The sequence below is a fragment of the Diceros bicornis genome, chromosome 6 (assembly GCF_020826845.1).
Source record: "Diceros bicornis minor isolate mBicDic1 chromosome 6, mDicBic1.mat.cur, whole genome shotgun sequence".
NCBI classification, from domain to species: domain Eukaryota; kingdom Metazoa; phylum Chordata; class Mammalia; order Perissodactyla; family Rhinocerotidae; genus Diceros; species Diceros bicornis.
This window is the reverse complement of record NC_080745.1, coordinates 14,027,582-14,050,962: the sequence shown is the minus strand read 5'-3', so window position 1 is coordinate 14,050,962 and position 23,381 is coordinate 14,027,582. Positions and strand designations below refer to the sequence as shown.

General features: G+C 36.0%; 1 protein-coding gene across 5 annotated transcripts in view; it reads right to left on the bottom strand.

Moving 5' to 3' along the window:
* Positions 1–23,381, bottom strand: part of MARCHF8 (membrane associated ring-CH-type finger 8) — a 123,641-nt gene that overhangs the window by 99,082 nt on the left and 1,178 nt on the right. The gene's annotated exons all lie outside the window — the stretch shown is intronic.

Below are 23,381 nucleotides of genomic sequence, written 5' to 3'. Positions count from 1 at the left end.
AAGAAACATAATATATACCAAGTAGCAAAAATACAAAGAACTCAACACCTAGACACATTGTAGTAAAATTACAAAATAAAGCCAAAGATTTTAAAACAACCAGAGAGAAAGGATAGATTACTACAATTAGATTTGGCTAGAGAATTCTCATCAGCCACAACAAAAGCCAGAAGACAGTAGGATATCATCTTCAAACTACAGAGAAAACATTAACTGTCATCTAGCATTGTATGCCCAGCAAAACTATACTTCAAGAATGCAAATGAAATAAAAACATTTCCAAATAAACAATAACAGAGAGAGTTTATTACCAGCAAACCTTCACTAAAAAAAACTTTGAAAGAATATACTGCAGAAAATGGAAAACTATCTCAGAAAGGAGATATGAGATGCCAGAAGAAATAATATACAAGTACTGGTAAACATGCAAGCAAATGTAAACAAATATTTCCCAGGCTAAAAACAATAACAGTTCGCAAGTTATGTGTTTAAACAAAAAAGAGAAAACAGAAATCTGAAAAACCAAAGTGTTTAAGTAAAGGCATGAGGGAGGAGAGGTCATTTGAGTTAAAATATTTTAAAGTCTTTACATTTTCTTGGAGGACAATTAAGATATTGATAACTTTCAGTTTTGTTAACTTAAAACTCTATGGTAATATTTCAACAATAAACCATGAAAAAACTCTCAAATCAATACAGAGGGAAAACACCATAAGAAAAGTGCAAAAATCTTTTTTTAAAGGAGAACAAACAAGAAAAGAGAAAAAAGAGACACAGAAAAGTGCAAACAGCATAAAATAAAATGGCAGGTATCACTGCACTGCACGGTTATATCAATAATCATAATATACATAAATGAATTAAAATTGCCAATTAAAAGATTATAACGTTACTTTATAAAATATAAACAGCTCCAGTTATATACTACCTATATAAGACATACCCAATGAATAGTAACACAAGAAGCTGAAAGTAAAGGATTAAACATGTCAACCAGCTATTAATCAAAAGAACCAGAACAGCTATAATATTACCAAAAAAAATAGGCTTATCTCAGCCGTTACCCACTGTAAGTGAGAGATAGTTGACAAAACGTGGTCTTAATGAGTGGAAATCTCAACCAAGAAATGAAAATTATGAAATAGAACCAAATGGAAATCCTAGAACTGAAAAGAATAAAAATTAAAATAAAAAACTCACTGGATGATATTAACAACAGATTGAAGATGATAGAAGAGTCAGTGAACTAGCAGACAAACCAAAAGAAATTATCCAAACTGAAAAATGGAGGAAAAAAATTGGAGAAAAATGAACTCTCACAAACCTGTCCATATAACTGAAGACACAGATGGCAAAGAGAGCAAAACAAGAGCAGAAAAAATATTTGAAGATACAACAGCCAAAAACTTTCCAAATTTGATTAAAAAAACACTGATTTACAAATCCAAGAAACTCAACGAACACTAAGTAGGATCAATATAAACAGAATTGTACCTGAGCATATCATAAACTGCTGAAAACCAAAAATAAAGATAAAAACTTCGAAAGCACCTAGGAAGAAACAACAATTACAATAACAGTAACAACAATATGAATGACAGCTGCCTTTTTATCAGAAAAAAAGCCAAAAAAAAACAATGAAACAACAGCTATAATGCTGAAAGAAAAAACTGTCAGCCCAGAATTCCACATGCAACAAAAATATCCTTCAAAAACTGAGGCAAAATAAAGATGTTCAGATAAACAAAAACTAAGGAAATTCATCTCCAGCAAATGAAACCTGATAAAAACTAGGATCTACAAAAAGGAATGAAGGGTACCAGAAAAGTAAATACGTGGGTAAATATAAAGAACTATCTTTCCTTTTCTCCTCTTAATTTTTTTAGAAGACACTGGTTGTTTAATGCAAGAAGTATAACACTGGGGCTTATAATGTAGGTATATGTAAAACATACGACAACAATAGTACAATGAATGAGGCATCAGTGGAATTATATTGCTTCAAGGTTCTTATATTTTATGAGAAGTGTATAATATTAACTCTAAGAGTAGGATAGACTGGGATAAGTTAAGGATGCATGCTGCAATTGCAAATGCAACCACTAAAAAAATGCTGTTAAATGGAATACTAAAAAATAGTCAACCCTATAGAGGAAAAGAGTAACAGAAAAACAAAAGAAAAAAAAAAGAGATCTAAACCCAACTACAGTCAATTCTCATTATTTCCAGTAGTCATATTCTATAAAGTCATCACGAACACTCAATGAAGACAGAACCACTGCTCCTAGGGGAAATAAAGGGTTAGGTTCCTGCGAGGCTCTGGTCACAACACTTTAGTCAACCAATCAATACATAACCTTGTTTTATGTTTGCTTCTGTTTAAAGACACCTTATTTAGCAAATGTACATTGTTGATTAATTAACACTGAACTCATGACCAATAGCATCATAACTCATGCCTGAAGAAAGTTTATCTAACAAGCCTATCTTCTCCATAAGGCACATCACAGTGTTCTTGAACTGAGGAAGACCAGACAGCACCTCAGCACTATGCTTAGGGGCAATTTTAAAGAGTGAAATCATCAACAAAAAAAGTATAAAAATGTGAAAAACAAGGCACTAAATAGACCACAGAAAAGACACGTTTACAGTATGAGAGCTGAAACAAGAAAGCAGAGTATGGATTTGTTCAACCTCACCCAGGGGTGTGCATGTCAGATGACTCAAATTTTTCACTGCTCTCTGCATGTCTGTGAATGACCACGAGAGCACCACAGGAGTATTGATTTTCAGGTTACAAAAAAACTTTAGGAAGCAGGCAAAGTTGCAGATATAGAATCCATGAAGAATGAGGATCAACTGTGTATTGATAAGTATATTAAATATAAAGGTACTAAACAGTCCAATGAAAACACAGAGACTGTCAGACTGGGGAGAAAGAAAAAACAAAAACAAAAAAACCAAGACCCAAAAAAAAAAAAAAACCAAGACCCAACTATATCGTGTCTACAAGAGATACACTTTGGATAGAAAGACACATGTTAAAAGTAAGAGGATGGAAAAAGATATACCATATAAACACCAATGATAAGGAAAACACAACTGACACAAGATGAAACTTTAAAAATCGGAATAGCCATATTTCTATTAGATAAATTGAACTGGTTGCCCTACCCTTTCGCAAAAAGAAAACTTAAAGCTCATATGGTTTCACTGGTGAATTCTATCAAACATATGAGGAAGAAAATAAAGGAGGAAACACCTCCCAATTCATTCTAGATGCTTTGCATAAACCTATTAGCAAAACCTAAAAAAAATGACAGAAAAACTACATATCATGAACATAGTTTTTGAAACCAGATGAAAACATCCTTGGCAAACTAATGGAAAAATCAAAATCAGTAACTTAAAAAAGAGTAATATAGGGGGCAGGCCTGGTGGCGCTGCAGTTAAGTTCGCGCGCTCTGCTTCGGCGGCCCAGAGTTCGCAGGTTCGGATCCTGGGTGCACACCGAGGCACTGCTTGCCAAGCCATGCTGTGGCTGTGTCCCATATAAAGTAGAGGAAGGTGGCACAGATGTTAGCCCAGGGCCAATCTTCCTCAGCAAAAAGAGGAGGATTGGCAATGGATGATAGCTCAGGGCTGATCTTCCTCACACACACACACACAAAAAGAGTAATATATCACAACCAAGTGGGGTTTACCCCAGGAATATAAAATTAGATTAACATGTGAAAGTCAATGTCATTTAACATAGTAACAGATACAACAAAAGCACTTGACAAAAATCAACACCCATTCAAGGTTTTAAAGAAACTCTCAGCACACTAGAAACAGAAAGAAATTTCCTCAATCATATAAACTTACAGCAAATAACATATTTAATAATGAAATCCTGAGGATTTTCCCTCTATGACTGGCAACAAGGCAAGGATGCCCACTCTTACTACTACTACTCAACAAAATACAGAATATCCTAGCCAGTGTAATATGGCAGGGAAAAGAAATACAAGGCATAAAAATTGGAAAAGATGTTTCTTTTCACAGGCTACATAATTGCTAACAAAGGAATTCCTAAGAAATCTAAGTCAGTTTAGCAAGATTAATCTAAGTCAATTTAGCAAGGTTACAGGATGCAAGGTCAATATACAAAATTTAAATGTATTTCTAGAAACTAGCACCAAAAAGAAAATGAAACTCTAAAAACTTATCTTAATGTCAAAAAGCAGAGTAATTATGAATAATTTTAACAAAAGACATACATGTCCCATATACTGAAAACTATAAAACACTGCTGAAAGAAATTAAATATCTCAATAAATGGAGATATACACGTTCTTTGAAATTTGGAAGATTCAATACAGTAAAGATGTTGATTCTGCCCAAATCAGAATTCCATTCATATTCCTACTAGGTATTTTTATAGAAATTGGCTATTTGATTCTAAAATTTATATGGAAATGCAAAGGATCTAGAACAGCCAAAACAATCTTGAAAAGGAATAAAGTTGAAGGCCTTACAGTATTTGACCTTGAGACTTATGAAGCTACAGTAATCATCAAAGTATAGTCCTGGCCTAAGGACAGACAAATAGATCAGAATAGAGTGTCCAGCAAGAGACCCACACTTACACGATCAATTGATTTTCAAAAGAGGCACCAAAGCAATTCAAAAGAGAATGGAAAGCCTTTTCAACAAATGGTGCTGGAGCAACTGGATATCCATATAGAAAACAAGATGAACTTCAATTCCTATTTCACCATAAACAAAAAATAATTTGAGATGGATCACAAATCTAAACCTAAAAGTATAAAACTCCTAAAAATAAAAACTATAAAACTCCTAAAAATAAACGTAGAATATCTTTGCACCATGAGTGTAAACAAGATGCAAAAGCATCTGACAAAATTCCACATGAGGAGGGACACTAGAATGTATCCCCATGGTGTTGGATTAACATTGGTAACATATGAAATCACAGTTTTTAATACATACATATGTATATACACAGATGTATAAGTAAAAACAAAGGTGTGTGTGTGTGTGTAGGCACACAACAGGAACAGAGCTCCTCGGAGAAAAGTTGATTCAAGGGTTGAGGCACCAAAAGGAGCCCAGAGCATCCTGTTGCACCTGAAAGCAAATAAGTGCTCAAAGAATTGTGGAGACATAAAAAGGACTTGAGAGCCAGCTTGAAAAGGTTCACATGGACCAAGTCTTGGACAATTTGAGTATCAAAATAATTAGAATAATGAATTACAGGCCACTAAATAAGAATATATCTATGAAACACTCAAAAAAATAAATGGAGGGAGAGGGGGGAGGAAAGCTCTTCTCTAGAGCAGAATCTCAATAAATATAGAAGGACATACGGAGCTGGAAAATTATCATTGGATGCTAAAACCAGTGAGTGAAAGTTTGATGAGGAACAGGATATTTATATAGGATCAATACTTATTAACTTCAAAGGGAAAAATTCTATCTTGGCAGTAGAGAAATCTGGCAGGTAGCAACTTAACCAAGTGTCCAATGTTATCATCAATATTGGAACTATTATCAGATGGCTCCTAAATGTTGTACTGAGAAAAATAAAAATCACTTTTGTGTTATCCCTGTCTAAAATGCATAATCTGAATCTAACCATGAGGAAACTTCAGACAAGCACAAATTGAGAGAAATCCTAGAAAATAACTGGCCTGTACTTTTCAAAAATGTCAGTGTCAAAAATGACAAAGACACATTGAAGAACTATTCCAGATTAAAGGAAACTAAAGAAACACGAGCTCCCCTTGTCTGTTATTCACCATCCCATTTTCCCGCAAGGTCGGTAACTCAGCTGTCTCACAGTCTTCATTCAGAGAGCTTCACTTGTCAATTACCAATTATATCACAGCTCATTTTATTAACTATACCAACTTGGTATTTTTACATCATCCAAATAGAGACAGCATGTGGCCATGCTGTAAAGATAAGAGTTTGTGATCTCCACCCATTCCAGATGGTTGCGTTAGTTTGGCACACGGTCACATAATTCTTGACAAAGGCAATAAAAATGATGCATGCAGAGCAAAAAAAAAATTCAGCGTAATTCTGTACAAGTACCGTGCACTAACCAACTGTGCCACTGGAGCTCCCTCGGTGTGATTCTGGATTGGAAACTGAACAGGGGAAACTGAAGAGCAATAAAGGACACTACAGGGACAATTGTTGAAAATGCACTGTGAACTGTGAATTAGATAACAATACTCTATCAATTATTAAATTTCCTGGCAAATAATTTTACTGTGATTATATAAGAAAATGCCCCGGCTCTTAGGAAATATACAACTTAGACTCAAATGAATCAGAAAAAAAATGCATTTATATATATGCATAGAGAGTGTATGATAAAGCTAATGGGGTAAAATATAAACAACTGGTGAATCTTAGTAAAGGATATGTGGTAATTCTTTGTATTCCTCTTATACTTTTTCTGTAAGTTTGAAATCATATCAAAATTAAAAGTTACACATAAGGCAAAAGACATAATTGAAAAACTGGAAAAGTGTTTCTGACAAATATGACAGACAAAAGGTTACTTCCTTTAATATATAAAGAAACTATATAAAGGAATCAGAAAAAAAAGGCGGTAACACCCCAAAAGATTAATGAGAAAAGGACATGAACAGTCAATTTACAAAAGAAACTAATGAACTTTTAAAGGAAAAAGAAAAACAACAAAATATCAACTTCACTCATAATTTAAACAGGCAAAGACAGACAACAATGAGATGTTTTCCACCTGTTAAATCAGTTTTCTATTTTAAAAACACCCAACATTGGCAAGGATGCCCTAAAATGGCCACTTACCACCCTGCTAATGGGCATGTTAATTAGAACCTTTCAGTAAGGCAGTTCAGGAACCAAAATATCCACACCATCTCACCCAGTGATTCTAGTTCATGACACTATCCTAAAATAAATCATCCAAACTGTAGATTAAAATGTATGACCAAAGATATTCATTCATTAAAGAATATTGACAGTAGCAAAATTCTTTAAAATCAGATATATGTTAAACAACAGGGAAATAGTTAAGTAAACTATGATATAATCAAATGCAATATGCAGTCATGAAAAGTTATTAAAAATGGGAAATGTTATGCAATAAATGTTAAGAGAATAAAGCTTATAAAAACAGGCATTCTGGATGACCTTGACTAGGTAAAAAACAATTCATAAAGCCCAGAATAAAAGTACTAATAACGAACATTGATTGTTTGAAAAAGGATACAAAAAAGGACTGTGAACACCTGTTCCAAGACTTGACTTTATCTATGAGATCTCTCCTCGCCCACCTCGCACCACCTGCCCCCACCCAAGACACAGCTACCATTGCTTACGTGGTGGTATCATTCGCATTTACCTGCCTTGCTCTCTCAGCACTCTGAGCATTTCTTGAGGACATGGCACCATCCCCAGCTACACTCATTAAACATTTGCTGCTTATATTTACAAATTTTCCCACCTCATTTCATACATGTAAAAAAATCATTGACTCTATCTAGCTACTAAAGGCAACCCAAAAATGAAATCTAAATTGAACACAGAAGTTCATCAAGGAGTTTCTCTTCTTTTTTTTGCTTCTTTCAAATAAAAACATTAAGGAGAAAACATCCCTGGGGCTTTCTTTCAAAACCTCAGACTCTCAAGGTAGGTTTCAGACAACATGAAGATGGCACATACCTGATTAGTGTTGTATCCTAGGACCACCAGTGTCATTGCCAGCTCACTTGCATGTGAAAGAACATTTGTTTTTAAGTCTAATCATTAGCTGCCACCAAAAAACACACCCATCTGTGTGCTGCAGTGCTCAGCCACTACCCAGGGCCACACCTGACTCCAGCTCTGCCCTATTCCCCATCGACTCCACCTTCTACTTGGCAACTTTCCACCTAATTAGCTCAGCAGAGTACAGTCAGGGGGAGGAGGTTGTGAGCAAGGCTGCCAACATGGAGAAACCAGATGGGAGGAGGATGATAACTACGGCAGAGGGCTGGCTCAGAGGCATCCATAAGTTAGTGGTTCTCAACTGAGGTGATTTTGCCGCCCAGCGGACTTTTTGCAATGTCTTGGAGAAATTTTTGGTTGCCATAACTGGGGGGGTGCTACTGGCATCTAGTGGGAAGAGGCCAGGGATGCTGCTAAGCATCCTACAATGCACAAGACAGCCCCCACAACAAAGAATTACCCAGCCCCAAATGTCAATAGTGCCAAGGTTGAGAAGCCTGCCATCCACTGATTTGTCCACTAGTACAGCAGAGTCTAATCCCAACCCAGCAGAAACAGGACACCCAGTGAGTAAAGGAGACCTGAGGTAGTTTAGGAAATGTAAACACACACACATACACACACAACCTCCTCAACCAGATGCTAAGGCAGCGTGAGAGAACTGCTCCTTTGGTGACTAAAATTCTACCTCAGGAATTGGGGAAAAAAGCATTATAATTTAATAAAAGTAATAAGAATACCTTTTTCCCCAAGGGCTTGCTCCCCACATATCACATATTTCTTCAAAGACTGCTTCACAGCAGAAACTGTAAGAAGATAATATTATCAAAACTGCCCAGACTGGTAAACATCTCCAAAGAAGTTGGCAATGTACCCACAGTCGATGACAAATTTAGCTGCATATCGCAACAGGACCTAAGAACCCAAACTCACAGTTTACAGCTTAGCTTAAAAGAAAAGTGGCAAGCATTCAAAGATCACGCAAAACAAAGAAAATAATAGTGCTGCTTTTCTCAGATGAATCATCAAAAACTACACAAGACTTAAGAGGAACAACATTTTCAAAACTGAGAACAAATAGTACTCAGTCTGCACTTCAACCAAAAAAAAGAAATTGCAGATAAAAAAGAATTTAGTATATGAATCGTCATTATTATAATTTAGTTAAAGTCAGTGACCACTTTGCCACACTATAATATGTTTTTTCTTGATTATTTTAACAACTTTATCACGTCATGATATCCACTCACGGGAGGCCAGAAAGTTAGAGAAGTCATCCAGCACCATCCCTGGCTGAGGCTTAAATAACTTCAACCTGACTCTGAAGCATCATTTGCCATGTTAGGAAGTATCCAGCACTTAAGGTGGCTCATTTCAATGTTGGACAGGAGTAACTGTTAGAAATGTGTCCATTATGCCAAGTCAAGAGTGTCTCTCTTCCAACTGTGTTAGTTTTTCCCCAGATTATAATCACGTGAAACAAACCTAATTATTCTCCATGTATCAGCCCTTAACATTTCTGTAAGATTATCATGCCCTCCCCATCCCAAGCCTTTTTCCTCTCCAGATTGTAAAATGTGCTCTCCTCATGAACTGTCATAGCTAGCTCAACTATGATTCAGTGCGAGACCAAAAGCCAGAATGGAAGAACTAGAAGGAATCTTAGAGATCACCCAGTTCAAACCCAGCCCCACTTTTATAGGTGACTAACACAAGGCAGAGAGAAAAGAAGCAAGGCTGGTCAAGCAGCTACTCAGGCAAGTCGGGAGTAGAACTCAGGTTTCCTAACTCTTAAGTCTAATGCCCTCAGAGCTATACCAAGTTGTATAAGATGCTGTTTAAGTAACAGAATTGACAATATTTTAAGTCTTATGAAAAAAAGGAAAAATATTTTCAGTTTTAACAAGTAAGAAAAAACCTTACATCATCACAACCACTCTACGAAGTAGTGTAATTGTTATCATTCCCACCAGGCCCAAGGTCATACAGCAAGCACTGAAGCTGGCTCCAGAGCCCATAATCTTAACTACTATCTACCTGGGTAAGTACTAGAACATACCTAACATTATCAAAACTGAATTAACAAACTTAAGACTTACAGTAATGCTTTAAAATTTTAATGCTTTGATAGAATCTAATATACAAGTTATCCTTCCTAAGGATAAATTTAAATTATTTTTTAACAAATCAAGATAAATTTAAAGATTTACAGTACGTAGCCTCCTGGCATAAAATAAAAGCTCATTTTAACTTAAAAATCAAGTTATAGTATTAAAGTATCATCTTCTACATCAACTACTCTGAAGAAATTCACCTAAAAGCAATCTAATCTTTCTGGGAGTAACACAGAAAGAACTCATTTATGGCATGGAGCTTTTACAGAAACCTTAGTCAAGCAGAGTTTCACGCTCTCAATCATTTCCAACAGGCTCTTCCACTTAAGATTATGTGCCATGAACAAAACAAGCACTAAGCAAATAAAATATTTAATCGGCCTAATTCATACAAATGTAATAAAACATTAAGAAGTAATAATGGTGTGGACTGAACACTTAAGTTTAGTTCCTCTTCCACCAAGACTCTATTAAAATGATAGTAGAAGGATTTTTTAAAAAGAAGCAGGTTAAATTTCAGGGAAGATGGAGTAAATGTACTTTTCCCTATTTGTCCAATTAAGTACAACTAATGACTCTGGACATTATATGTACAACAAATATAAGACCCTTGAAGGCAGAGAGAAGAAGGAAGACCATCTAGGGACCTCAGGATTCAAAGAATGACATGGTGTTGAGTTCCTGGATTTTCTTTTTGCTTCATATAACCCAAACTTGGAGCTGAAGAACTGGTAACCCAGAAACACCACGGGGTGCAGACAAAAAAAAGTTCCAAGAAAAGCCTGCTCTTTCTAACCAAAGGACTAGGAAAGGGTTAGCCTAGAAAGACAAAAAACTTTTAGACAATAAAACTTTTAGACACCCTACTCCAGCCAAACATCACAGAAAAAACTGTGGCCACACCCCCACTCACGCCAGCAAAGACCAAGAGTAGACTAGACTTCTACTCTCACCAAGATGTAACAAAGCATCCCAACATCCCCATCAGGTTGGCATCAGCGAAGGGCAAGTAGGTAGCTGGGGCTTTCATCCCCATTGCTGCTGTGTTTTGGTAAAAAAAAATAGAAAGTCTCAGCAAAGAAATATAAGATATAAAGAAGAACCAAAAGGAAATTACAGAACTGAAAAATACAATTACCAAAATACAAAAATCAATAGATGGCTCAGCATCAGAATGGTGGGGACAGAGAAAAGAATCAGTGAACCAGAAGACAGAACAACAGAAACCACCCAATCTGAATGACAGAAAACAGAGCCTTAGGGACTTGTGGGATTATAACTAAAGATCTAATATTCATGTCATCGGAGAGGGCTAGGCTGAAAAAGTACTTGAAATAACAGCTGAAAATGCCCACATCTGGCAAAAGATATATACACTTAGAGACTCAAGATTCTGAGCAAACCCCAAACAGAATAAACTCCAAGAAATCCTCACCAAGACATGTCAGAGCCAAACTTATGAACACTAAAGACGAAGAAAACATCCTCAAAGCAGAGAGAGACAAAGAAAACCTTACCCATAAGGGAAAAATCATTTAAATGTCAGCCAATATTTCATCAGAAATCACAGAGGCCAGAAGGAAGAGACATCATACCTTTCAAGGACTGAAAGAAAAGAACTATCAACTCAGAACCCTATATGCAACAAAATATCCTTCATAGAGGAAGGAAAAATCAAGATATTCTGAGATAAAAGTAAACTAAGAGACTGTGTCACCAGCAGATGTAAAACCTAAAAGAATGGAATGCCTACAGGAAGTTCTCTAAACAGAAAAGAAAAAAGAATCATTAACAAAGTATTAGCAAATATAACTCGGCAAATAGAAAAAGAATTATAAACCATGCCCAAGTGAGGTTTATTCCAAGGATGTATGGTTTGTTCAATTTCTGAAAATTAAACAATGTAATCTACAATGTTAAGAGTCTAATGAATAAAATCATGTGATCATATCAATGGATGCAGAAAAAGTATTTGACAAAATTCAATACCCATTCATGATAAAAACTCTCAGAAAGATAGGAATAAAAAAGAACTTCCTTAACTTGATAAAGTGCATCTGCAAAATAGACCCTACACTTAACATACTCAATGGTGAGGGACTAATTGCTTTCCCTCTAAGATTGGGAAAAAGGCAACTCTTATTTACCATAGTGCTGGAAGTTTTAGCCAGTGCAATAAAACAAGAAAAGGAAATAAAAGACATGCAGATTGGAAAGAAAAAAATAGACCTGTACCTATTTGCAGCTGACATGATTGTCTATAAAGTCCCAAAGAATCCACCCAAAAACTCCCAGAATAAATGAGTTCAACAAAGTTGCAGGATATAAGATAAACATACTAACATTAGTTGTACTCCTATATACTCGCAATGAAAACAAGGACATGAAAATTAAAAATAAAACACCATTTTCAATCCTAAAAAAGGGGCATACTTAGGTGTAAATCTAACAAGGGTCTTTTATGCTGAAAAGTATAAAATGCTAGTGAAAGAAATCAGAGAATAAATTAAATAAATTAAGATGCATACTGTGTTCATGGACTGGAATACTCAATAAAGTAAAGATGTCTATTCTTCCCTTATTAATATACAAGTGTAACAAGAATCCCACCAAAATTTCATAAAGATTTTTTGTAGATATAGACAAGATTGTTTTTAAATGTATATGGAAAGACACAGGACCTACCATAGCTAAAACACTTTTGAAAAAGAAGAAGAGAATGGGAGGAATCAGTTTACTGATTTCCAGACTTATTATAGAGTTATCATAATCAAGACTGCGTGGTATTTGGCAAAGGGAGACATAAAAATCAATGGAACAGAATAGAGGACCCGTAAATAGACCCACACAAATATGTCCAAATGATTTCTGATAAAGCAATTCAATGGAGGAAAGACAGCTTTTCAACAAATGGTGCCAGAGCAATAGGAAAAAAATGAACGTCAACCTACATTTCACACCTTTTACAAAAATTAACTCAATAGTTCACGGATTTAAATGTATAACCTAAAACTATAAAACTTTTAGGGAAAAAAAAGCATAGGAGAAAATATCTAGGATCTAGGGCTAGGCAAAGACTTCTTAAATTTGACATCAAAGGCATAATCCCCAAATGGAAAAATTTATAAAATGGACTTCATAAATATAAAACCTTTTGCTCTGCAAAGGATGAAAAGACAAGCTACATACTGGGAGAAAATATATGCAAACCACATATGAGACAAAGGACTAGTATCTAGAATATACAAAGAACTCTTGAAACTCAACAATAAAAAAATCCAATTAGAAAAAACAACAAATGTTGGAGAAGATGTGGAGAAACAGGAACCCTCATACACAGCTGGTGGGAATGCAAACTGATGCAGCCTCTATGGAAAACGGTATGGAGATTCCTCAAAGAATTAAAAATAGAGATGCCCTATGATCCAGCCATCCCACTACTGGGAATCTATCCAACGAACCTGAAATCAACAATCCAAAGAGGCTTATGCACCCCTATGTTCATTGCAGCATTATTCACCATAGCCAAGAAGTGGAAGCAACCTAAGTGTCCCTCGACTGACGATTGGATCAAGAAAATGTGGTATATATATACAATGGAATACTACTCAGCCATAAAAAAAGACAAAATCGTCCCATTTGCAACAACATGGATGGGCCTAGAGGGTATTATGTTAAGTGAAACAAGCCAGAAGGAGAAAGACAAACACTGTATGATCTCACTCATATGTGGAATATAAACCAACACATGGACAGAGAAAACTGTACTGTGGTTACCAGGGGCAATGGGGGTGGGGGGTGGGCATAAGGGGTGAAGGGAGTCATATATATGGTGATGGACAAACAAAAATGTACAACCCAAAATTTCACAATGTTAAAAACTATTAAAACATCAATAAAATAAAATGATTTGGAAGAATTATCCAAAGGGAGTACCCCATTTCAAATTATGTGCAGTATTTTTTAGTGTTTGCTAGAGTCTCCTCTAAAAAAAAAAAAAATCCAATTAGAAAATGGGCAAAAGACATAAAGAGACTTTCACTGAGAGGATATACAGGCGCCAAATAGCACATGAAAAGATGTCCATCTTCATTAGCCATTAGGGAAATCCAAATTAAAGTCACAATGAGATACCACTACATATCTATCAGAATGACTAAAATAAAAAATGGTGCCAACACCAAATTTGTGAGCAAGGATAAGGAGAAACCGGATCACCCTGACATTATTGGTTGGAAGGTAAAATGGTACATCCACTCTGGAAAACACTTTGGCAATTTCTTAAAAAACTAAACACATGAATATCATATGACCCAGCAATTGCACTCCACGACATGTATCCCAGAGAAATCAAGTCATACGGTCACACAAAAACCTGCACACAAATGTCTGTAATAGCTTTATTCAACTAGGCATCCTTCAGTAGGTGAATGATTAAACAAATTTTGGTACATCCATACCACGGAATACCACTCAGCAATAAAAAAGGAATAAAAAGGAACTATCTGGACATGCAACAACCAGGATGAATCTCCAGAGAATTATGCTGAGTAAAAGAAGCCAATCCAAAAACGTCACATAATGTATGATTCCATTTATATAACATCCTTGAAAAGACAAAATTATAGAAATGAGGGAACAGATTAATGGTTTCCAGAGGTTAAGAAGGCAGTGGGTGCAGGGAGAAGCGGGTGTGGCTATAAAAGGGGAACATGAGGGATCCCTGTGGTGACAGAAATATTCCGCATCTTGACTATAACAATGTTAGTGTCAGTGTCCTGGTCTTGATATTGTACTTTAATTTTGCAAGATGTTAACTTTGGGGGAAACTGGATAAAGCTTAAACAGGATCCCTCTGCATTATTTCTTACAACTGCATATGAACCTACAGTTATCTAAAAATGGAAAATTTAATTTAAAAAAAAAAGGAAAGAAAACAGATATAAATCACAAGGCCACAAATGAGAAAGGGCACCCAAGCAGACAAAAATGATTTCAACATGTTTTTTGAAGAGAGAAAATATGAAAATAGTAATTAATTTAGCAAGGTGGAGAAACCGACAATAGAAAATACACGAAATGAGGAATTAAGATACAAAACGAGCTAATTTGCCTACAGGACACCAAGGGGCTCAGGCCTCAGGTTATGAGTAGTAGTAAACTTCTGGCTAAAAAACAGACATAAAAGTCTACGAATAAAACAACTGGTCTCTTGTCCACCTCCTCAAGCAGAAACTGCTACCAGAAGTGAGGTGCTGTCATAAAAAAAACCTGAACAAGTTGCATTTGCTTGGTCATCACTCTGTAGGCAATGAGGAACTTTATATTAAGCGAACGAAAAGATGATGATCCACTTTATGCAGTGGAAAATAATTAGAAAATCTGCTGATGGCTCCAATTCAGAAGGCAAACCACACACCTGATGAACTAGGATTTACGGGGGAAAAAAACTGGAAAGTGAAACTTTATAGTAGTGTGTGTTGGTTACTACTAGCTGTTTCTAGCAAAGTATTAAAAGAAAAGAAATAAGCTCCGAGAAGATCAGATTATAGTGTGACTTTATAGATGGCTTCCACTGAGACAAGACAGAGGTGCAGGATCAAGAAAGCAGAAGAGTAAAGCAGATTTGAGAACTACGTCTCAAAAATAAGTTTGGTTATTAGCACTCTGAATTGACTGGAAGCAAATGGATAAGAAGTCTGCTAATTCTAATACATTTCTGAAGCAAATGTATTGGCAGAAAAACCATGAGCGGAGATTAAGAATGTCTGACTGTTCAAGACTAAAAACAATCTCTGGGAGTCCAACCTTCCACAAATAGGCAAACTTCACAGTACCCAAGGAGAGCATGCTCTCGACATCAATTTTGGATGTGGGATGTGGCCAAATAAGACAATGGAAAAAGAAGAACCTCCTAGAGGTTGGTCCCTGGGGCCATGGAGAAGAAAGGATGTGAAAGTTTCTCCCAAGGAAAAAATCAGAGTCTAATCAACAAACATTCTTTCCTTCCAGAGAGGGGAACCTTCCTTTAGTCTGTCCATAAAGATTAAAGAACTGCTACAGAAGAGTGACTACTGTGTCTCTATGCTTCACCTTCCAAATGAGATTGTTTACTAGTCATGTTTCGTTCTTATTATAATACTGGGGGGTGGGGGATACATAATGTGTCTTCTTAGTTCACTGGAACAAGAAAGGCTGATGTGGACCTGATAGACATCCAGGCATCACTCAGAGATCCTGTACTTTGAACTGAAGGCAATGACTGAATACATAGGGGGTTAGTGTCCTCTAGATGTAGAAAGAAGAATGAAACAGTTTGGGGATCAGAATGGCCAGCTGAAGCAGAATCAGTGCTACTTATCCACTATACAGTTTCCTGTTCCTGGGCAAATCAGAAGACTGTATTTTCCAGCCTCTTGCAATTATGTTAGAGGCCATGTGACTAATTCCTGGCCAATATAATATGGGGAGAGTAAAGTCAGACACTTGCAGGCCTGTTCTTTAAAAACACTCACTGAGATCCTCCTAACAGCTCTCTCTTCCGCTGCCATCTTGGAGGCCAGATGGCATGGCTACAGATGGAGGAGTTACATCCACTTGTGTCAGATTTTGCATGACAATAAATATTTTGTTGTTGCTATTGTTGTTGTTACCACAGCACAGCACAGCGCAGTGCTTTCAAAATTTGGGGTGCATATAAATCATCTTGTTCTGATACAGGAGGTCTGGGATGTGGCCTGAGATTCTACATTTCTAACAAGCACCAAGACGATACCAATGTGGCTGGCCTATGGAATACACTTTGAGCAGCAAGAGCCTAAACTACCAAGCCTAATACACAGTGGGAGAACAGATGATTCTTTGGAGAAACTTAATGGCCCAGAGAAAAGGTCTTCCACACACTGAGCAGCAAGTCTAGAGAATTCAGGTTCACATTAAAGCAGGATGATGGAAAGCTCTAGGAGGAAGGACCTGCAGAAAAACATAGAGATTGATAGAAAAGATAATATTGTAGACAACATCGCAAAACTGAATAAAGGAAACCTCATTAAAATGGAGTGAGGAGGCCAGAAGGGGGAGCTCTCTGGGAGTACCCAGCACTACCACTTGAAGTCAATTACAGGAAAGATCATCAATTACAGACGCCAACTGAAGAGATGTACACTATATGCCCAACAAGAAATGGACTACCCCTGCAACTCAGCCAATGAGAAACCATCACTGCCCTGAACTCGCACTTTCCACCAATGGACTTTTGTTCAAAACAACCCCTCCCAACTTCCTCCTTTTTCTCTATAAAATAACACTCCTTTGCTTATGGGATTTGCCTATAGCTTTTGCTATAGCTTGCTTGTCCCGAATTGCAATTTCTCTGCTACTCCCGAATAAAACCATTTTGCTGGTAAAGTAATTGGCTGTTTTATTTATTTAAGACAACATTACAATAGACCATCTGGTAAAAATTAAGAATTTGTATATGAAAAGTTATATAGGTGAAAAAATGAGGTAATTTAACTTTAAAAAGACACATAAGAAAGGAAACGTAGTCACAGACTACTACTTGGCCCTGTCGTTGAACAACAGTTAAATGGTCACTGACTAAATACTCATTATTGATTTCAAAGAAAACAAGGCTATAACCATAGCTGGAACGGAGAAAAGGTAAGTGGGGAGTTTAAGACGCCCAAATCCTCAAAACAGGAAGACAATGCAATAACATCTAAAGTGGATAAATCAGTCATAGTGGTAGAAGCATTAAGTTTTAGAACTACGGATGTAACTACCATAAGAAATAAGAAAAGAGAAGTTGTGTCTGTTTTTCATTACAAGCCTTTATGTTCACTATTTAAAATTGTGAACACAGTACTATCCAAGTACTATTTTGATAAAAACTTAAACATTAATTTTAAAATACAGAAAAATAGAGATTGGTAATAGATAATACGGGCAAGGGAATGGAAGAAAGCATACCTAAACATTATTAGAAGTGTGGATTGTAATAAAAATTGGGACAACAATTGCCACTACCTGATTTAAATCCCCTGTGACCAGATAATTCTACTTTTAGGACTCCATACTATACTAATTTTCCCACAAATTGCTCAAAGACATATATACAAGATCAGTCACTGCAACACTGTTAGAGAAAAACCAGAGCACACTAAATATCCACTAGTAGGGGAAGAGCTGAATGAGTTATGAATATACGTGCACACCTGATTTCAGCCTTCTAAGACCCAGAGCAGGTAACACAGGCAAACCTACCACACTTCTGACCTATAGAACTATGAGATAATAAATTTGTGTTGTTTTAAGCCTCTAACTTTGCGGTAATTTGTTACAGAGCAATAGAAAATAAATACTTGAAAAGTTGAAGAAATGCATAACCCTACAACTCAGCAGCTATACTCCTAACTATATACCCAGTATTTACTATATTTATTTATAGTGTAATTTTGGCAAGTTTTCACAAAAGTATATGTAGTGTAACCACTATCCAATCAAAACTCACACAGAACATTTCCATCACCACAAAAAGTTCCCTCTTGCCCCTCTGCAGCCTATTCGCCCCACCTCTGACCCCAGGCGATCATAATCTGCTTTATTATAGGTTAGTTTTGTTGGCTCTGGGATGAATGTGAATGGAATTATACAGTATGTATTCTTTTGCGTCTGGCTTCTTTTGCTCAGTATAATGTTTTTTAATTTCATGCCATGACATTATTCACTGCTGAGTAGTTCCACTGTATACTTGCTGACAGACATTTGGGCTATTTCCCATTTTGATCTCTGAACATTGGGGTATAAGTCATTTGTGACGTAAGTTTTTATTTTATAATCAGGGATGGAATTGCTGGGTCATAAAGTAAGTGTATGTTTAAGTTAACAGGAAAATGCCAAACTGTTTTCCAAAGTGTCTGTATCATTAATAGACTCCTACTAGCAGTTTATGTAAGTTCTGGTTGCTCTACATCCTCACCAACACTTGATATTGTCAATCTTTTCAATTTTAACCATTCTTATAGGCAAAGAGTTGTTTATAATTTTGATTTACATTTCTCTAAATGATTAAATTCGTTGATAACTTTAAATGTGCCTACTGAAAATTCAAATATCTTCTTTTGTGAAGTGTCTGTCCAAATCTTTTATCAATTTTGTAATTTGGGTTCTCTGCCTTCTTATTAATGATTTATAAAGGTTCTTTGTATACACTGGATAAAGGTCCTTTGTCAGATATATGAATTGCAAATATTTGTTCCCAATCTGTAGCATATCTTTTCTTTTTCTTAACAGTGCCTTTTAAAGTGCACAAGTTTTACATTTTTATTAAGTCTAATTTAAGGTTTTAACTATTTTACAATTAGTGCTTTTTGTATCATGTATAAGACTGAATGCCTTCCCCCTCAGACTGGGAACAAAACATGAATGTCTGCTTACCATTTCTGTCATAACAGTGGATTTGAGGTCCTAAGCCGTCCAGTAAGGGAAAGAAAGGAAGGAAGGAAAGAAAAAGGAGGGACAGAGGGCAAGTGGATGAGCAGAAGGAAAGAAAGCACAGAGGGAACGAAGAGAGGGCATACCGATTAGAAAGAACTACAATTGTCTTTATTCAATGGTTGTATGTGTAGAAAATCCAAAAAAACTAACCAAAAGACTATTAGAAGTAATAAGTGAATTTAGAAAGGCTACAAGATACAAAGGTAATATACATAATCAACTGTATGTCCACATATTAACAATGAACAAGTAGAAAACAATTTTTTTTGGTGGGGAAGATTGGCCCTGAGCTAACATTCGTCGCCAATCTTCCTCTTTTTGCTTGAGGAAGATTGTCCCTGAGCTAATATCTGTGCCAGTCTTCCTCTATCTTATATGTGGGGCGCAGACGAACCCCAGGCCGCTGAAGCAGAGCGTGCAAACTTAACCACTACGCAACCAGGCCAGCCCCAGAAAGTGATTTTTTACATCCCATTTATAATAACATCAAAAAACATAAAATATTAAAATATAAATTTGACAAAATATGTGTAGGACCTGTACACTACACAACTAAAAAAACATGTTGCAAAAAATTAAAGAATTAAATAAATGGAGAGATAGATCTCATTCACAGATTGCAAGATTCAGTGTTAAGAAAGCAATTTTCCACAAATTGATCTAGAGGATCAAGGCAATCCAAATTGAAATCCCAATAAGTTTTCTGAAACTAAAAAGCTGATTTTAAACTATTTATGAAAATACAAAGGACCTTTGAAAATAAAGAACAAAGTTGGAGGATTTATACTAACCAATTTCAAACCATGTATAAAGCTACAGTAAGAAAGACAGTATGGTACTGACATAAGGATAGACATACAAATTAACAGAAGAAAAAGTCCAGAAATAGACCCACACATTTATCACAGTTGATTTCCAACAAAAATGCTAAGTAATTCAATGGGCAAAGGATAGAAAAAGGACAAGAAATTCAATAGGGAGAGGATAATCTTTCAATAAATGAGACCAAAATAACTGTGCATCCAAAAAGGAAAATAATGAACCTAAACCCATACCTCACCCCACACACCCTATGAGCCCCTAACACTAGATCATAGACCTAAATATGAGAACCTAAAGTATAAAACTTTTATAAAACACAGGAGGAAACTTCTATGGTTTGCTTTTTTCATACAACAATATTTTGGATATCTTTGTTAATATATATACATCTTTTGCATTTTTTAAAAAGGTAAGAAAAAGGACAGAGACAACTCTTAAAACTTTTGAAACAAGTCTTCATTTTTAAAATCAAATTTCAAAACTGTCAGTTCATTATCCATACAGTTATACAATCTTTCTTCAAACAAAATAAAGAAATATTCAAAGGAAAAGAACAAAAATCTTTTTTAACCTCCTTTCATATGGTTTCAGTAAGAGGAGGCTGCCTTCTAGGGAACTGCAGTTTGCCTCAATAATTATTTGTTTTTTGTTTTCTTTCCTGAGGAAGATTCACTCTGAGCTAACATCTGTGCCTATCTTCCTCTATTCTGTATGTGGGCTACCACCAGAGCATGGCTGACGAGTGGTGTAGGTCCACGCCTGGGATCCGAACCCACGAACCCTGGCCACCAAAGCAGAGCATGCCAAACTTACCCACTATGCCACAGGGCCGGCCCTCAATAATTATTTTTGAGTGCCTTTGCTAAAGCCATAAAAAATAAATAAATCTGCCTAAGATATATTATAATAACAACTTTATTATAATAACAACCTAATTATAAGTGTAAAAAGTCATAGAAAAAAATCCACATAGCATGATGCCATTTATATAAAGTTCAAAAACATGCAAAAGTAAACAATGTTTTTTGGGGATGTATACATATAAAGTAAGATTATCAAGAAAAGCAAAGAAATGGTAGACGTATAATTCAGTATGGTGGTTACTTCTGAGGGGAAGGATGGGGAGTCTAATCAGGAAGGGGCACACAAGTTTCAATGGTATGGGTAATATTCTATTTTTTGAGCTTTATATATGCAAATTACACATTTTTGTACATGTGAAGTATTTTATAAACGTTTTTGCAAAGAGCTACACTGACATCTGAAGGTGTTTCTAATATACACACTGAAGTTGTTCCAGCCCAATATAATTAACACAGATGAGAAGCATCATAGTGAACCAAAAACTACATGGAAACAATATTATCAACCATTTCTAACCCAAGAAAGCATATGCTTTGTAGAACTGAGAATATGGATTGTCTGACCTTTCCTGCTTCTTCCCACCTTTCTGTAAACCTGGCTTCCTGACACCACCTTTACCACTATGATCTGGATTAAATACCACTACCTCCAAAACATTCTGCCACTCAATCTGTCAACTTGATGGGCACTCATCCTCCTCTCAATTTCCACAACATTCGTATCACTTCCAGACCCTCATCACATCCTTGCATTGCACGTGATTTAACTCCTCTATCAGAGATAAGCATGTGAAGAACTACAACACTGATCACATCAGCCTGGCTCACAGAAGGCACTCAGTTTTGCTGACTACTGAATGAACAAATGAATTAGAAAATTCAGGCAATTCAGAGTGAGTTAAGAAACTGGATCTGGCCTAGTTAAAAAAAATTCTCCAAAATGAGGAATTAGAAATTATACTCCTTGAAAAAGAATTTCAACATTGAAACTCTTCAAAATATAGCAAAGACATGATTGATAACAGTCAGTTAAAATATAAAACATTACAGTGCACACACTGATCGTTTTCCATATTCACAGGGGGCTGAATCAAAAGGCATAAGAACTTTCTGAAAGATTATTTACCATAAGAACAGTCCACTGCTTTAGAAAATGTCTTGAAGTCAATCACAAAACTGGAGAACAAGTAGGGTTGTAAAGTAACTTTTATTGGGGGAAAAAAAGTGTATGCCATTTCAAGACTGAAATGTATTACTTTTAGAAATTTGGGCAACTTCTATTTTTTTTGCTTTCAGATATTTAAATTGCTAACCACCAAAAGTACAAATCTAAGCATTGTGATTATGGCAGAAAAGGAACTGCTACATGGGGGTGGGGGGGGTGGGCACAGAGAGAGATCACTATTCCTCAAGAACTAGACACTACTACTGATAACAAATAGGGGGGCCTGACCTGTTGAATCAATTCATTCCCATCTATGCATCTATAATTTCATCCTAGAGCTAATTTAAAGGAGACAAAATGTTGGAGCTAGGGTTGCCAGATATAGCAATAAAATACAGCAAGCCCAGTTAAACTTGAATTTCAGATAAACAATTTTTTTTAGTAAAGCATGCCCTACGCAATATTTATACTAAAAACGTATTCACTGTTTATATGAAATTCCAGTTTAACTGGATGTCCTGTATTTTACTTGGCAACCCTAACTGAAGCCAAAAGATGGAGCAGTAATCAATCCAATTTCCTCACTTTGTAGCAGAAACAGAGACGCGAGGAAGGGAAGTGACTTGCCCAAACCTAAACCAAAGATCAAGGAAGCGAGTTTGTTTTGAAAAGAGAAAATATATTCCACTAGGTCACCTTGGGTTCCACTCATAGTTCATTCAACCTCCAATTATGGCTCACCTTACAGAAGCACCAAGCGGACAACCTATAAAAGGGTATAGTTTTCCTCTTTAAATATCAAACTTGAAGTTTCAGAAAATCTCTGATCTACTCTGGTCTTCAAAAACAACAAATTAGGAAAATAAGCATTTCTCTTAACTTGAAAAAAAAAAATCCTCCTGATAATTTTTTTGGCCTACACACCAGCACCTCATTCTGCTTATATGTCCACTCACTATGTGAAACAGGACCTCCTTTTCTCCTAAACCCAGTTCTCTCAAAATCCAAAATTCTCTTGCTTCAGAATCTGGCGGACGTTCACATTACTCCATGACCCTAAAGATTTAGTTCATACTCTCTCCCCACTCTCATATTTTTCAGAGGAAATGTCCTAATCCACTCAGTTGGTCTCAAATAAAAGTCTTGCAA